This window comes from Mytilus californianus, unplaced genomic scaffold (assembly GCF_021869535.1).
Source record: "Mytilus californianus isolate M0D057914Y unplaced genomic scaffold, xbMytCali1.0.p SCAF_13, whole genome shotgun sequence".
NCBI lineage: Eukaryota > Metazoa > Mollusca > Bivalvia > Mytilida > Mytilidae > Mytilus > Mytilus californianus.
Window position 1 is genome coordinate 24,268,970 of NW_026262615.1, and position 18,274 is coordinate 24,287,243.

Sequence of the window (18,274 nt, forward strand, 5' to 3'; positions counted from 1 at the left end):
TATGATGTCCACAGAGGGACCAGTCTAAATTCATGTACCACCCGGGGTATCCTATATGATGTCCACAGAGGGACCAGTCTAAATTCATGTACCACCCTGGGTATTCTATATGATGTCCACAGAGGGATAATTTTAAATTCAAATACCACCCGGGGTATCCTATAAGATGTCCACAGAGGGTCCAGTCTAAATACATGTACCACACGAGGTATCCTATATGATATTTTCAGAGGGATCATTTTAATTTCAAATACCACCCGGGGTATCCTATATGATGTCCACAGTGGGACCAGTCTAAATACATGTACCACCCTAGGTATTCTATATGATGTCCACAGAGGGCAGTCTAAAGTTACACTTAAAAATATCACCAGACTCTGTTCCTCTATTTCTTCAAAAGTTTCTGACCAAAACTTGCATAAGGTAAAAATCATCATCTTAGGGCAATATATAAGTTATCTGACAATTTCAGCTATAACCAGAGACCAAATGACATAGAAATTAATAAATTCATGTTGATTAACTTGTTTTGTTGATCCTTTTAATTTTTTTTTGCTGTTTACCATTTTTCAAAGGATGAAAGAAGACAAAGGCAAAGTGTTTGAAAAAGCTAACACTCGCCCTTAGGTCCAGGTGAGCTAACAAAGTAGTTTTATTCCACCCTCATTCATTTGTCTGTTCAATAAATTCAGAAACATAATGTCAGTGATTATTTAATATAGTAGGACATATCTTAACTTTTTTGTTATTTCGGCATTGTCTATTCCTTAATTATGTCATGTATGTGTGATGTTATTCAAAATTGTATTTATTAGTTGTCATATTTATGATAGTACAATGTACTTTTAAACTGTTAAATTATATATATAAATATTCAGAACTTTCTAGGCTTAAATTGTGGCAATGTTACAAAGCTTATACAAATAAGGAGAAGTGGTATGATTACCAATGAGACAACTTATAATCCCTGAGAGCTCAATGATGAAAATAAAAGTAATTAAATGTCACTGTATTACCTTCAACAGTGAGATAAATACATACTATATAGACTAAGACATTAATAAAAGGCCCTGACATGAAAAATATGAAACATGAAAACTAACGGTTAAATCATAATGATAATTTTAGCCTGAAACAATTTTTCCGCACTGTTAGATGCTCAGTTGATAACAATACATAAAACAATTAAAAATCAAAGATTTAACTTCCTTTAAAATGAAAACTTTCCTAGTAAATTTAATTCATTGAAATTATAATTCTATTGTTGGAATTGATGCTGTTGAACTTCAAAGAAAAGTATTACTCACACAGATAAGTTGGGACTAAATCAATATTACTGCTTTTCTTAAAACACAATCCTTCAACAATGAATAAATGGATGTAGAGATCCTAGTAATCAGGAATTAGATAATTTAGTCTTTATCTTTGTTGTCATGTTTGAGGCCAATATGACATTTTTCTTTCATAAATCAACCAAATATAATTTGTCATAGTAACGGTACTCTAGTTAAGAATAAAATGCTTGCCGAGCACAGCCTGATACGACCTCAGAGGTCGAACCCTGAGCAGTTGGTGCAAGTTTGGACACAATAATCAAGCTTGATACTGTCTGAATTTGGATTCTGATCAAATTTTTGACATAAAATAGGTTTTTGACACAAAATAAATGTGGTCAAAGATCTTAAAAATTTGAAATGAGTTAAAATATTTGTATTAATTTTCAATTGAAGATTTCTTGCTATTGCACAATACTGTGATATTGAGCAATACTTTGCAATTGAAGATTTCTAGCTATTGCGCAATACTGTGATATTGAGCAATACTGTGCTATTGCACAATACTGTGCAATTGCAGATTTCTTGCTATTGCGCATACTGGGCTGTTGCACAATACTTAGTTAATCTGTTATATATAATAAATTACATATCCTGTTTAGTGTGCATCTACTGCCATATCAGTATTTTTGCTTTTATATATAAATCAGAAATAATCAATGTAAGCATTATACAACGCAAACATTTTTTGGGGTCGTATAAAAAGTTGCTTTTCAATAATTTTCATTTGTTTACACATGTTACAGGTTTAAGCCAAATGTTTAATTCATCAATCTATTGACCTTTTATCAGAAAATCAACTAGTTTGTCTTCTAACTAGGTTACTAAGGCCAGTCAGGGGTTCTACTTGTACAAGTTATTTTTATTTACTTGAAGAAGTAAATATTAATATACTTATATAAGTAAAATTGTAAGATACTTATACAAGTGTATTTTATTTACTTGTATAGGTAAATTTGTTTAACGGCTTAGTTATGTCCCTTAGACATTCAGATTTTTTTACTTATACAAGTAAAAAAGTCATACTATCTTCATTTCTTGAATTTCTCAGTACTTCCTTCCTCTAATAGAATTTTCAATTGTCTGTCCTTTGCAGATGTCCTTACTAATCATTGAAGTGTAATTTCATGGACAATGAAAATCTCATTTGTCTGTTATCTTCAAAACACTGCTCATTTACAAGTCACCAAGGGGCAATTTTTGAAGGCCTTGCCCAATACTTAAGATCTTTGCTCAGTTAGTTTCTCTATTGAATTAATGAGATGAAACATTGAACTCTTATCAAAATTATGAGCTAACCAGAGAAAAATTGTTTAAGGCATGAATTTACATCCCAAAACTGGAGAATTTTAGGGATTGTAAAAAAACAATTACTTAATATACAAGTAAATTTTTGGAGAAAATTAAGGGGAGATTATTCAAACTTTATAAGAAAAGATGAATATAACAAATTTACTTATATAAGTATATCATTATTTACTTCTTCAAGTAAATAAAAATAACTTGTACAAGTAGTACCCCTGACTGAAGGGAAATTTATTAACTTCAACAAAATCAAGTCAATCAAAAACAATCGTTTTCCACAAAAAAAATTCCTTAGTAATTTGTTCTTTTAAGTACATCTGAATTGACGTTTGTGATGAGAAAGTTTCACAATAAATCCAGTTACACATGAAAAGTTTGAAGAAAGACGGTTCTTCATTTTCTATTTTGTTATTATCTGTACATCAATCTCAATGTTTTTTTCTTCTCTATAATGGTATGGATGGGGGGGGGGGGGGGGGTCCTTCAATTCTGTAGCCTTGAATTTTTTATGTCATTTTCTCTATTCTTTTTTTATTTTGCCCATTATTCTCTATTCTTTATTTTCTTGCACCCCATTATTCTCTATTCTTTATATTCTTGCACCCCATTATTCTCTATTCTTTATTTTCTTGCACCCCATTATTCTCTATTCTTTATATTCTTGCACCCCATTATTCTCTATTCTTTATTTTCTTGCACCCCATTATTCTCTATTCTTTATATTCTTGCACCCCATTATTCTCTATTCTTTATTTTCTTGCACCCCATTATTCTCTATTCTTTATATTCTTGCACCCCATTATTCTCTATTCTTTATTTTTATGGCCTATTTTTCTCTATTCTTTATATTTTGCACTTTATTCTAAATATTTTACCCATTATACTCTATTCTGTAAATCCCATCCACACCCTCCTTTATCATCTGTTCATCAATCCAACACTATACTTGGAAACTCAGTTTGTCTGCCCATATATATTGAATGATTTCAACTTACAAGTGCCATTTTCTACGTGAGAGTTGGAAAGATACTGAAGTTTATTCACTAAGAACAAATGAGTAAATGACTGAAGTTAGATTAGAAGGTAGGTAAAGTGAATATGTTATGAATAAAGATAGCAAATAAATTTTAGAGATACTTTGCTTTCTTTGATTCATGTAAAATTATGCAATATGACCTCACTTGGTTTGTTTTAATATATGTAGAAATTTTGTGAATTAAAAACTACATGTATTTAGGGAAAACCCATTTAATTATGAGGAGGGGGGAGAGGGGATTATGTTTTTAACTACAAAAATATTCTCAACTTCAAAGAAAAAAAAGTGTTTGATCAGGTAGGAAAAAAAACAAATCTGTATTAAAAAATGATTTGATGCTTGCTAAAAACATTCCAGAATGAAAAAAAATCATGACCTCTCCCTCAAAGTTAAATGGTTGCTCCATTAGGGTGAATGACAATAATTTGAAAAATCAGAAGTTAAGTATGAAGCTAAACAACAAGCATTGTGGATTTTGCGTTTTCCATCTGCCCACAGTGAACTGCCCACAGTGGACAGCCCACTCTAGCTATATTCACTTTTTGTTTGTAAAAATATTGATTGCTTATCTGCTTTTTGCAATTGATTGTACTTGCTACTCTTTGATTCAACAAAAGAATTTGCAGGCCCACTCCTATGGGTGGGCAGAGTGGACAAGCAAGAAATTTTGCCCACCTGGTGCCCACTCCCACTGTGGGTGGGTGGACAAAGCAAAATCCACCTGAACTGTAGTGTACCAATTGGGAAACTAATTGCCATAAGTCGAAGAATGACAAAGACCATTAGCAAAAGAAAAAGACAAACAGCAAACCACAAAAACTATAGAATAAAAGACAGCTGCACAACCATCCACAAATCTGTGGCAGCGTACACTGTATGTAGATTCAGTAACTTTACAGAATCCACCATATCATTGGTATTTTTAGATTGATCCAACATTGCTGTGCCCTATAATAAATTATATCAGTGATATATTGATGTGATGTGGGTGCTCAGTCATTTATTTTTTGATGCACACATGTTGTGTTGTTCCATACATTATTATAAAACTTATAAAGACTGAATTCCTAAACTCACGTAATCATGGTAATGTGAACAGCCTTTACTTGGGAGATTAATTTTATAAAAAAAAAAAGAGAGAAAAAAAAAATAAATATATTATGTACAATAAGTTTGAGGTGAATAATAAGCTGAATTTAGTATTGCTGTTTTGAGATTGATGATTTGAAAGATTCTACTGACAATGACTGATGTGCAATTTAGAATGTTAAAATATGCTATCATTTATTTCATGTTTGAACATGTTGAATGGATTAACTTTCTATAGATTCAATACATAATTTCTAGTAAGAAATATTTGCCAATAACTGATTTAGTAAACAAATGAAATAAAATGATCTGATGACTAGTTTTCTCATTGGCATCCCATTATTTTTAAATATAGATATTTCATGTTACTAAACATTGCTAAATGAACCATCATGACAATTAAATATATTTCAGATGTGTTACTTAATCATGTTAATCAATGTTATCTTCCTGTTTCAGCAACAAGAAATATTTCCTAGTTCATACTTCTGTGAGAGGAAATTTCATCAGTACACTTGTACTACTACTTAATGACAAAGTTTGGAAAATCACTGTAAGTAAAATTGAGAATGGAAATGGGGAATGTGTCAAAGAGACAACAACCCGATCATAGAACAGACAACAGCAGAAGGTCACCAACAGGTCTTCAATGCAGCGAGAAATTCCCGCACCCGGAGGCGTCCTTCAGCTGGCCCCTAAACAAATATATATACTAGTTCAGTGATAATCAACGCCATACTAAACTCCAAATTGTACACAAGAAACTAAATTTAAAAATAATACAAGACTAACAAAGGCTAGAGGCTCCTGACTTGGGACAGGCGCAAAAATGCGGCGGGGTTAAACATGTTTATGAATATAAGTAGAATGCCTTTCACGTCAACTTACATTACTTAAGTATCATTATATCTATGATAAAAATTTCCTCATTTCAAATTATTCTAAATATATCATTCTATGAAAAAAGTACTAATATACAAAAGTTAATCGAATATCTAATAAGGAAAAGTTGTTTGTAATGATTCTACAACAGATTAACTTCATCAAATCTATGTTTATATTCTTATTTCCCTTACTATACAACCATACACCATAAAACTCTGCAACAAGTATATAAGTTGATATAAAAAAAAGAAAAAAATTGTCATGCTCAAAATGTTGATAATACTATTTTCAAAAATTGTTTCAGCCCCTATATATACATGTACCTGAGGGTCTTGATGGGTTTTACATGAAAGAGAATAATGGATAAAAAATGCAGAATACAGGGGCAAAAAAATAAAGAATAAATAAACTCCGGCACAACAAATCAATAATATTAAGAATAACATGCAGGATGCTAAAAGATAAAGATAAGATAATAATGGGCAAAATAGATAGAGCAAAAAAATTAAAGAATAAAAAAAGAAGGACTTTATAAAGAATTTATATTTCACGCCTAATACAGTGCTTTTTGCATATGTGTAAAGACCAGAAGTAAACAAGCCGTATTTGCACCACCGGTCTGACAACCCTGTATCAGCCCAATGACGTCACTACCTGGGCTGATATGGCCGTATCGGCACGGTTAATCTTCTTTATTTTTGGAAGTATTCGATAAAGAGATTAATACATGGCCTTTTTCATATTGGCCTGGGTATCATCCCTCGACCCATATCAGCCAGAGACGTAGTCGAGGTGCTGATATGGGTCTCGGGATGATACCCAGGCCTTAATGGAAAAGGCCATGTAATAATCTCTATGTATCTTGATCTCATACATACAAAGCTGTGCCAGCTACTTCAGATATGATCATTATCAAAAATTGTACAAAATGTAGAAGGATCCATGAAATACATTAATAATAGAAAACTGCCATCTCATGTTTGGTTACACAATTTCCACTTCTTAATCAATAAGTAAAGTAAACAATTTTTTTTTTGTTTATTTAAAAGGAAAATAAAAAGAAAATCATCACCAACAATTACAAGAATAAAAGACTACCTACATAATACACAGTACCATCCAGAAACCATTACAAGAATAACATGAATAATAGACTAGACAACATAATAGAGAACCTTTCCAAGGATAGGAAGAATATCTAGACAACAAAATACAGAACCTTTCCAAGGATAGGAAGAATATCTAGACAACAAAATACAGAACCTTTCCAAGGATAGGAAGAATATCTAGACAACAAAATACAGAACCTTTCCAAGGATAGGAAGAATATCTAGACAACAAAATACAGAACCTTTCCAAGGATAGGAAGAATATCTAGACAACAAAATACAGAACCTTTCCAAGGATAGGAAGAATATCTAGACAACAAAATACAGAACCTTTCCAAGGATAGGAAGAATATCTAGACAACAAAATACAGAACCTTTCCAAGGATAGGGAGAATATCTAGACAACAAAATACAGAACCTTTCCAAGGATAGGAAGAATATCTAGACAACAAAATACAGAACCTTTCCAAGGATAGGAAGAATATCTAGACAACAAAATACAGAACCTTTCCAAGGATAGGAAGAATATCTAGACAACAAAATACAGAACCTTTCCAAGGATAGGAAGAATATCTAGACAACAAAATACAGAACCTTTCCAAGGATAGGGAGAATATCTAGACAACAAAATACAGAACCTTTCCAAGGATAGGAAGAATATCTAGACAACAAAATACAGAACCTTTCCAAGGATAGGAAGAATATCTAGACAACAAAATACAGAACCTTTCCAAGGATAGGGAGAATATCTAGACAACAAAATACAGAACCTTTCCAAGGATAGGGAGAATGTCTAGACAACAAAATACAGAACCTTTCCAAGGATAGGGAGAATGTCTAGACAACAAAATACAGAACCTTTCCAAGGATAGGGAGAATGTCTAGACAACAAAATACAGAACCTTTCCAAGGATAGGGAGAATATCTGGACAACAAAAAACAGAATCTTTCCAAGGATAGGGAGAATATCTAGACAACAAAATACAGAACCTTTCCAAGGATAGGGAGAATATCTAGACAACAAAATACAGAACCTTTCCAAGGATAGGGAGAATATCTAGACAACAAAATACAGAACCTTTCCAAGGATAGGGAGAATGTCTAGACAACAAAATACAGAATCTTTCCAAGGATAGGGAGAATATCTGGACAACAAAAAACAGAATCTTTCCAAGGATAGGGAGAATATCTAGACAACAACATACAGAACCTTTCCAAGGATAGGGAGAATATCTAGACAACAAAATACAGAACCTTTCCAAGGATAGGGAGAATATCTAGACAACAAAATACAGAACCTTTCCAAGGATAGGGAGAATATCTGGACAACAAAAAACAGAATCTTTCCAAGGATAGGGAGAATATCTAGACAACAAAATACAGAACCTTTCCAAGGATAGGGAGAATATCTAGACAACAAAATACAGAACCTTTCCAAGGATAGGGAGAATATCTAGACAACAAAATACAGAACCTTTCCAAGGATAGGGAGAATGTCTAGACAACAAAATACAGAATCTTTCCAAGGATAGGGAGAATATCTGGACAACAAAAAACAGAATCTTTCCAAGGATAGGGAGAATATCTAGACAACAACATACAGAACCTTTCCAAGGATAGGGAGAATATCTAGACAACAACATACAGAACCTTTCCAAGGATAGGGAGAATATCTAGACAACAAAATACAGAACCTTTCCAAGGATAGGGAGAATATCTAGACAACAAAATACAGAACCTTTCCAAGGATAGGGAGAATATCTAGACAATAATACAGTACCTTTCCGAAACCTTTCCAAGGATAGGGAGAATATCTAGACAACAAAATACAAAACCTTTCCAAGGATAGGGAGAATATCTAGACAACAAAATACAGAACCTTTCCAAGGATAGGGAGAATATCTAGACAACAAAATACAGAACCTTTCCAAGGATAGGGAGAATATCTAGACAACAAAATACAGAACCTTTCCAAGGATAGGGAGAATATCTAGACAATAATACAGTACCTTTCCGAAACCTTTCCAAGGATAGGGAGAATATCTAGACAACAAAATACAGAACCTTTCCGAAACCTTTCCAAGGATAGGGAGAATATCTAGACAATACAGGACCATCCAGAAACCATAACAAGGATAGAAAAAATATCTAGACAACAATACAGTATCACCCAGAAACCATTACAAGGATAGAGAGACTACATAGACAACAATACAGTGCAATCCAGAAACCATTACAAGGACAGAGAGAATACATAGACAACAATACAGTGCAATCCAGAAACCATTACAAGGATAGAGAGAATACATAGACAACAATACAGTGCAATCCAGAAACCATTACAAGGATAGAGAGACTACATAGACAACAATACAGTGCAATCCAGAAACAATTACAAGGACAGAGAGAATACATAGACAACAATACAGTGCAATCCAGAAACCATTACAAGGATCGAGAGAATACATAGACAACAATACAGTGCAATCCAGAAACCATTACAAGGATAGAGAGAATACATAGACAACAATACAGTGCAATCCAGAAACCATTACAAGGATAGAGAGAATACATAGACAACAATACAGTGCAACCCAGAAACCATTACAAGGATAGAAAAAATATCTAGACAACAATATATAGTATCACCCAGAAACCATTACAAGGATAGAGAGAATACATAGACAACAATACAGTGCAATCTAGAAACCATTACAAGGATAGAGAGAATACATACGCAACAATACAGTGCAATCCAGAAACCATTACAAGGATAGAGAGAATACATAGACAACAATAAAGTGCAATCCAGAAACCATTACAAGGATAGAGAGAATACATAGATAACAATACAGTGCAATCCAGAAACCATTACAAGGATAGAGAGAATACATACGCAACAATACAGTGCAATCCAGAAACCATTACAAGGATAGAGAGAATACATAGACAACAATACAGTACCATCCAGAAACCATTACAAGGATAGGGAGAATACATAGACAACAATACAGTGCAATCCAGAAACCATTACAAGATAGAATAAATACCTTGACGATTATACAGTTACCACCCAGAAAACATTTCCAGGAGAGAGAGAATATATAGAGTTATCATCAAGAACTCATTCTTAAATTTAAACATAATTATGTCTCACCAAAAGTCTGAATCCTTGCATTTTTATAAATATTTGTGTCAGAAGATTGGATCGGAGAAAGAAATAACAGCTAGACGACTGGCATTTATATGTAGTGATTTACAGGTATCGAACAAATTATTTCTTAATATAAGTAGCGGAAGTAAGGGAGAAGGACTAGATCTTAAAGGTAGTGATGTTGATATCATGACCATTTTTCCTTTCTTCAAAGTATTTGAATTTGATAAAGATATCAAGGCTGTCAAGGATTGCTGTTTAATGTACTTAGTCATGAATATTGAGGACACACAGCCATGTTTTACACATTTACAATTATATTCTAATTATAAACTCTTACCAGATGAACTTAAACAAACTCTACTTAAACACAGAGGAATGAATGTACTTTCAAGTGACCTTTACAAATCATATTTCTTATCATATTTTAAAAAATATTCACATCCTCACTATAAAATTCATGGTCCTTGCATTACAGACAATGAAGATGCATTAGATTCTGCATTCTGCATTAAATGTGATAAGTGGCTATCTATAGCACAACCATGGATCACTAGACCCCGTTCAGCATGGCCTCCTCCTGAACTTATTTCCAAAATTACATCATGCGGTGTCTTATTCGTTCCTATCGGCTACAAGGGATCTATAAATGAGCATCTTCAGTGGCGAATATCCTTTTCTATAGCAGAAAAAATACTTATTTATTCTTTCAGTCATACCCAGTTACTATGCTATGCTCTGCTCAAAATTTTATTGAAAGAAATAGTAGATAGAAACAAAGACTTAAAAGGTTTATTATGTTCATATTTTTTGAAAACCCTTATGTTTTGGATTTCAGAGGAAACTGACACCACAGTCTGGAGATCAGACAATATCATATCTTGTTTCATGGCCTGTTTGAAAAGGTTATTATACTGTATAGAATATTCCACATTGCTTCATTATTTCATTCCTGACAATAACTTGTTCTATTTAAAGTTTTTGAACAGTAAAAACAAGAACGCATTAATCAACATCCTTAAGAATGCATATCAAACAGGAGTTCAGATCTTCTCATCATCTCAGACTTTAAATGATTACACAAGATTTCCTAGTGAGATTACTAAATCAGTGTGTGAAACTACTACATTAATCAAAACAATAGTAAAGCACTTTTCCTATCCAACAGAGCAACCTAGTATCGGCAGAATCAACAAAACATTCACCACTTTCCTGCATCAATCATATCTTTGTAAGAGAGAATTATCTAGATACATCTTAACACTGTTAATTGCAAATACATATCAAGGAATACCTTCTGTACTACCACATATAAATAACCCAAACAATAAACAACCATACAAAAAATACAAACTTGAGCTTAGTCAGTGGTTGGTTGGTTTACAATCAGATGCAGTATCAGGGTGGCTAAAATTGGCCTCCTTCTTTTATGTTCACAAAAAATATTCAACATCAACAGAAATCATAAATTACAGTTTGTCAAAATGTACATATGAATCAATATTGTCAAATCTCACATCATGCACATTGAAACTGAAGCTTATACCATTGTTGAAGACATATCAAATTCCACTTCTGTCATTTCCAATTTACTCATCAATCCTCCCAAAGGAATTAAGAAGTGATTTCTGCGAACCTCTGATAACCGTTAACTACATACCATTTGCATATTTCCTCCGATTTCTGTGTAGTTACCATCTCCAGGACACTAAATCATGTCAATGGCACAATGGTTTATATCCGATGTTAAAGACAATAGAGGCAATGGAGACCAATTATGAAAATGGCTTATCAGAGAAAAGAGTGTGTATGCAAGATATAATTTTACTTGGGATAGCCAATCAGATGTTTGATTATAGAACTAGTAATATAGCAAAAGACTTATTTAGAAAAGCTGCAGAAATGGATCCGTATAAATATACAAGTGCTGCATTCAGACTGCAACAAATCAGCTAATGCATGACTTATGTAAAAACAGAATTATTTTAAACACATGCTGCCATTTAGGAATTTAGGAATTTAGGAAATAAGATCCCATTGTCCATGTTGTCAATGCAGCTAGCTTTTTATGTTTTTCAGTAAAATTCCTTGTACTAAAATAACTAAAAATTATGTTAACTAGAATAAAAAGTCATCACATAGATATTTTGAACACTCTTCCTTGAAATCACCAGAACAAGAAATATATAGCTTAAATTGCATATATTTTGTTTAATCCACTGCAGAACCCCTAATTGAAGTACATGCCATTGGATATTAATAAATGAATGAATGCTTTAATGAATTTACCATTCACCTTTAATCACATTTTTTTAATGTTTTTATATATATTATTGTTCTAATTTTGATCATCATGTACATTGTTGTATAGTTTTAGAGTTAATAAATCATTTCACTTCACAACATTTTCACTTTGCCTAAAACTACTGAAATAATTGAACTACTGAATGAGTTAGTTAAGGTGTGTGTTAAAGAGACGTTAAATTGTAAAATATGCATAGCAGACAATATACATGATATATTAACACACTTAATCACCTAACTCTTTGGACCCCAAGAGAACTCTAAATAAAGGTGTTTTTCAAAAACTAGAAAACATATATATATATGCAAAAAGTAAAATAACAAAAATACTGAACTCCGAGGAAAATTCCAAATGGAAAGTCCCTAAGCAAATGGCAAAATCAAAAGCCCAAACATATCAAACGAATGGATAACAACTGTCATATTCCTGACTTGGTACAGGCATTTTCTTGCCTGCTATAAAAATGGACAATTTCAGTCAGTCTGTTTTTATACTTCAATTTAACCCTGCAATATCAATTTTGATGTAAGTTTGTTCTTATGTCTTTCAAATGGTACCTTGCAGTTACGTCAGAAGCCCTTCCATAAAAAAATTAGGACATGTAGTATGATTGCCAATGAGACAACTCTACACCAGAGACGAAATGATGTAGAAGGTTAGCAACTATAGGTCACTGTACAGCCTTCAACGATGAGCAAATCCTATACCTCATACCAAGCTATATAAGGCCATGCCATGAAGTGACAAATGTAAAACATTTAAAATGAGAAAATTAACAGCTTGATTTATGTACAAAACAATCAACAACAAGCATTAACAAGCATTCTGAGAGTATTGCATGGCAATACATAGTCCAATACCGGTTAAAAATTCATTGTACTCGAACGAAATGCTAACTTGATCTATAACTTGTCATGGTGATAACTATATAACAAATATCAAGTCAATATCTTCAAACATGATGAAAACAAGTGTGGAAAAATGATTATTTAAGTGAATTTTCTATATCCAAGGACTATAACTCTACACAAAATAATCAGACCGGAACAAAATTCAAACTTGATCTGTAACTTGTCATTATAAAACTATATACCAATTATCAAATCAATATTTTCAAGAATGACCAAAAAAAGTGAGGAAAACTGATTATATGAGTGAATTTTCTAAGTTCAAGGACCATAACTCTGCACAAAATGATCAGACCTCAACAAAATTCGAAATTGATCTGTAAATTGTCATGATAAAACTGTATACCATGTATACCAATTACCAAATCAATATCTTCAAGCATCGGACTGATGGATGGATAGACAGACAGACAGACGGCAGGGGACTATAATATAAAGATTCCTTGTACTAATAACTTAACCATGTTAAAGTTCTGTTAACTAGAATAAAAGTTATCACATGAATATTAAACTCTTCCCTGAAATCACCATGATAACAAGTAATAAAATACATTAAAACTGGTGTTAACACGAGGCTCCATGGAGTCTAAACCATTTAATCACCCTGACTGCAATCCTAACAATGAATAACCTAAGTCTTGGACTGTTAAAGTCAAATTATTCTTCAACTGATAAAAGGTGCTAAAGGCATCAAAGGACAAGATTTATAACAGTAATTTTCTATGTGGTATATATACATGATATATATAAACAAGTCTAAATTGAAAACAACGTTCAAACCTATGATTGCGTTGGATTCCAACTACTGAATGAGTACATCCTGGTGTGTGTGTTTAAGTGAAGTAGTAGCATAAAATATGCATAACAGACATATCCAGTGATATCAACACAACTAATCACTGAACTCATTCGATCCCAAGAGAATTCAGGAAAATCAGGCATTCTTAAAAAACTTATGTATATATATGCAAACCCACACCTGCTAAAAAGTAGACGATTTCAGTCTATTTTTATATTTAATTTAACCTTGGCAGGTGAGCTTTGATGCAAGTGTCTTCCTTGTTCTTTCTAATGGTACTTTGCAGTTATAGCCCTTCCATATAGAAATAAGATATGTAGTATGATTGCCAAAGAGACAATTCTTCACCAGAGACCAAAATGATGTTGAAGGTTAGCAATTATAGGTCACTGTATAGCCTTCAACAATGAGCAAACCACATACCACATAGCAAGCTATAAAAGGCCATGAAATGACAAATGTAAATCAATTCAAACGAAAAAACTAAAGCCCTGATTTATGTACAAAAATAATCAACAATAAAATGCTCCACAGGGTGCAGCTTGATCTGACAGCAGGGGTTAAATCCTGATCAGTTGGGGCAAGAATGGACATGATGGACACAACATTCAAGCTTATACAGCTCTGAATTTGGATTGTGATTTAATATTTGACACAGCATAGGTTTCTGACACAGAATGAATGTGGTCTAAGAACTTGAAAATTTGAAATTGGACATTTACCTTTTATGGTCCAATATCAAAAATCTAAATATATGGTTAGAATCAGCATATCATAGAACCCCAAAAATTCAATTTTTGATGAAGTTTAATTTGGACCATTTTGACCTTAATGTGGACCAAATTGATAACAAGGCCCAAAAATACAAAACCTAAATACACAGTTAGATTATCAAAGAACTCCATATATTCAATTTTTGTTGACATCAAACAAAGTTTCATTTTGAACCTGATTTAGACAAACTTGAAAATTAGTGCTCAAATCAAAAACCTAAATACATGTTTAGATTCAGCATATCAAAGAACCCCATTTTAGTTAAAATAAAACTAAGTGTAATAGACCCTTTGGGACCTTATTGTGGACCAATTAGAAAATCGGTCCCAAAATTAAAAATCTAAATACACATTTTCTTGTGAGGCCTGTCAAACGAAAAACATCAGAGGTAATCCTATCTGAGGGATTCAGATCTCAGAAAAAACAAGCTTAAGATGTCAAGTCACTAGTGAGGCCTGTCAAAACCATTTACTTGTGATGGTATCCTATTTAAGTGACTTATCTCTGAAAAAAACAAGCTTAAAATTTCCAGTTACTAGTGACGCCTACCAAACCAAACACTTGAGAAGATTTTATATCTGAGGTGCTGTGAGATCTCATACAACCCATCTTTAGATGTCCAGACTCTAGTGTGGCCTGTCAAGCCAAAAACATGAGGGGATATCCTATCGGAGGGAATATAAGATCTCACACTAACAAGCTTAAAATTTCCAATCACTAGTGAGGCCTGTCTAACCAAAAACATGAGAGGATATCCTATTGAAGAGACTGTGATATCTTATACTAACCAGCTTAAGATTTCTAGTCTCTAAAGAGGCCTGTCTTACCAAAAACATGACAGGTTATCCTATTTGAGAGACTGAGATTTCTGAAAAACTAGTTTTAAGATTTCCAGTCACGAGTAAGGCCTGTCAAACCAAATAATTTGTGATGATATCCTAATTGAGGGACTAAGACCTCATACAAATAAGCTTACAATTTGTAGTCTAAAGTATGGCCTGTCAAACCAAAAAAACAGGAGAGGATATCCTATTTGAGGGACTGAGACCACATACAAACAATCTTACGATTTCCAGTCTATAGTGTGGCCTGTCAAACCAAAAACATGAGGGGATATCCTTTCTGAGGGACTATATATGATCTCATACTCACAAGCTTAAGATTTCCAATCTCTAGTGAGGCATGTCTAACCAAAACATGACAGGATATCCTATTTTGGAGACTGTGAGATCTAATACAAACAAGCTTAAGATTTTCAGTGTATAGTGTGGCCTGTCAAACCAAAAAATATAAGAAGATATCCTATCTGAGGGACTGTGAAATATCATAATAACAAGCTTAAGATTTCTAGTCAATAGTAAGGTCTGTCAGATGATATCCTATTTTAGGGACTGAGATGTACAAAAAAACAAATTTTATAATTTCTAGTCACTAGTGAGTCCAGCTGTCAAAGCAAATACTTGTGCTGATATCCTATTTGAGGGACTGATACGTGACATACCAACAACTTTACGATTTTTAGTCTCAAGTGAGGCCTGTCAAAACAAAAACAAGAGAGGATATCCAATATCAGGGACTGTGAGATCTCATACAAATAACCTTCAAATTTTCAGTATCTAGTGAGGCTTGTCAAACCAAAATTATCAGAGGACATCCTATATATAGCTATTTGAGGGACTGAGATCTTCTAAAAAACAAGTTTAAGATTTCTAGTCTCTAGTGAGACATCTTTAATTAAACAAGAATGTGTCCATAGTACATGGACGCCCACTCGCACTATCATTTTTCTATGTTCAGTGGACCGTGAAATTGGGGTCATAACTCTAATTTGGCATTAAAATTAGAAAGATCATATCATAGGGAACATGTGTACTAAGTTTCAAGTTGATTGGACTTCAACTTCATCAAAAACTACCTTGACCAAAAACTTTAACCTGAAAGGGGACAGACGGACGAACAGACGGACGGACGGACGAACGAACGGATGCACAGATCGAAAAACATAATGCCCCTCTACTATCATAGGTGGGGCATACAAACATGACAAAATATTTATCTTATCTGAAGGAGTATGAATTCTTAGAAAACAAACACAAGATGTCTGGTCTGTAGTGAGATTACAAAAAATATGACATGATATTTATCGTACTTGAGAAGTGTGAGATCTCAGACGAAACAGGTATAAAATTTTCAGTCTCTAGCATGTCTAGTAAGGCCTGTTAAACCAAACACATGACAGGATACTTATCCTACCTGTGGGAATATCAGGTTTCCAAGTCTTACAATCTAGTTGTTGTATGGTTCTTTTTCTACTCATTGCAATGTTTTAAATGATTTGAAATTTTTTAAAATAAGAATAAGACTTGAGTGTATACATGGTATAGCCGCAGTCAAGTCATGAATATTGGGGAAGTCAGGAACACATCAATCAATAAATAAAATGCTCCGCTGGGGCGCAGCTTGATACGACCGCAGAGGTCGAACCCTGAACAGTTGGGGCAAGTATGGACACAACATTCAAGCTTGATACAGCACTGAATTTGGATTGTAATTAAATATTTGACACAGCATAGGTTTCTGACAAAGAATGAATGTGGTCTAAGAACTTAAAAATTTTTAATTTACCTAATCAAACCATATCATTATTATTTGCTTTTATATATAAATCAGAAATAACCAATTTAAAATGGAAAATTTTAAAGATAAAAAAGGAAATAATCCCCCCCCCCCCAAATTTTTTGAACCCCCTTATGATTCATCACCCCCAAACTCAATCCCAGCCTTCCCTTGTTGGTATGGTACCTTACAGTACAATTTCAGAGAGATCCATACACTTGAACACAAGTTATTGTCTGGAAACTAGAAAAATGCTTGTTTTTTGGACCCTTTTTGGCCCAAAATTCCAAAACGTTTTGGGCAATTACCCCCAAACTCAAACCCAGCTTTCCCTTTGTGATATGGAACCTTGTAGTACAATTTCATAAAGATCAATACACTTACACACAAGTTATTGTCCTGAAACTAGAAAAATGCTTGTTTTTTTGCCCCTTTATAGCCCCTAATTCCTAAAATTTTGAGGCAATTACCCCCAAAATCAATCCAAGCCTTCCCTTTGTGGTATGGTACCTTGCAGTACAATTTCAGAGAGAGCCATACACTAACACACAAGTTATGTCTGGAAACAAGAAAAATGCTTATTTTTGGCCCCTTTTTGGCCCCTTATTCCTTAACTGTTGGTACCATAACCCCCAAAATCAATCCCCACCTTCCTTTTGTGGTATTGAACGATGACGCTGCCAACATCATACCAATATACGACCGCAAAATATTTTTGCGGTCGTATAAAAACATGTGGTTTTTAACTACCAGCAGGCTAAGGTGGAGTCATAAATTCTGCCTTTATTCATTGACTGATTTTTAATTGACCTAAGGGGGGGCCCGCTCCAGTCATGCTTCAGTGATTCCCTATATAATCAACCAAATTTTTCCCACGAAAGGGGAGCCCCCCTGGATCCGCCTACAGTCATTATCAATTTCTTTAGAATTTTGCTATAAACACAATCAATAAACGAAGAT

The 18,274-nt window shown here is 33.4% G+C and overlaps 1 protein-coding gene across 5 annotated transcripts in view; it reads right to left on the reverse strand.

Moving 5' to 3' along the window:
• The window catches only part of LOC127723398 (transmembrane protein 241-like), a 62,913-nt gene that overhangs the window by 25,570 nt on the left and 19,069 nt on the right, over positions 1-18,274 (reverse strand). The window lies entirely within an intron of this gene.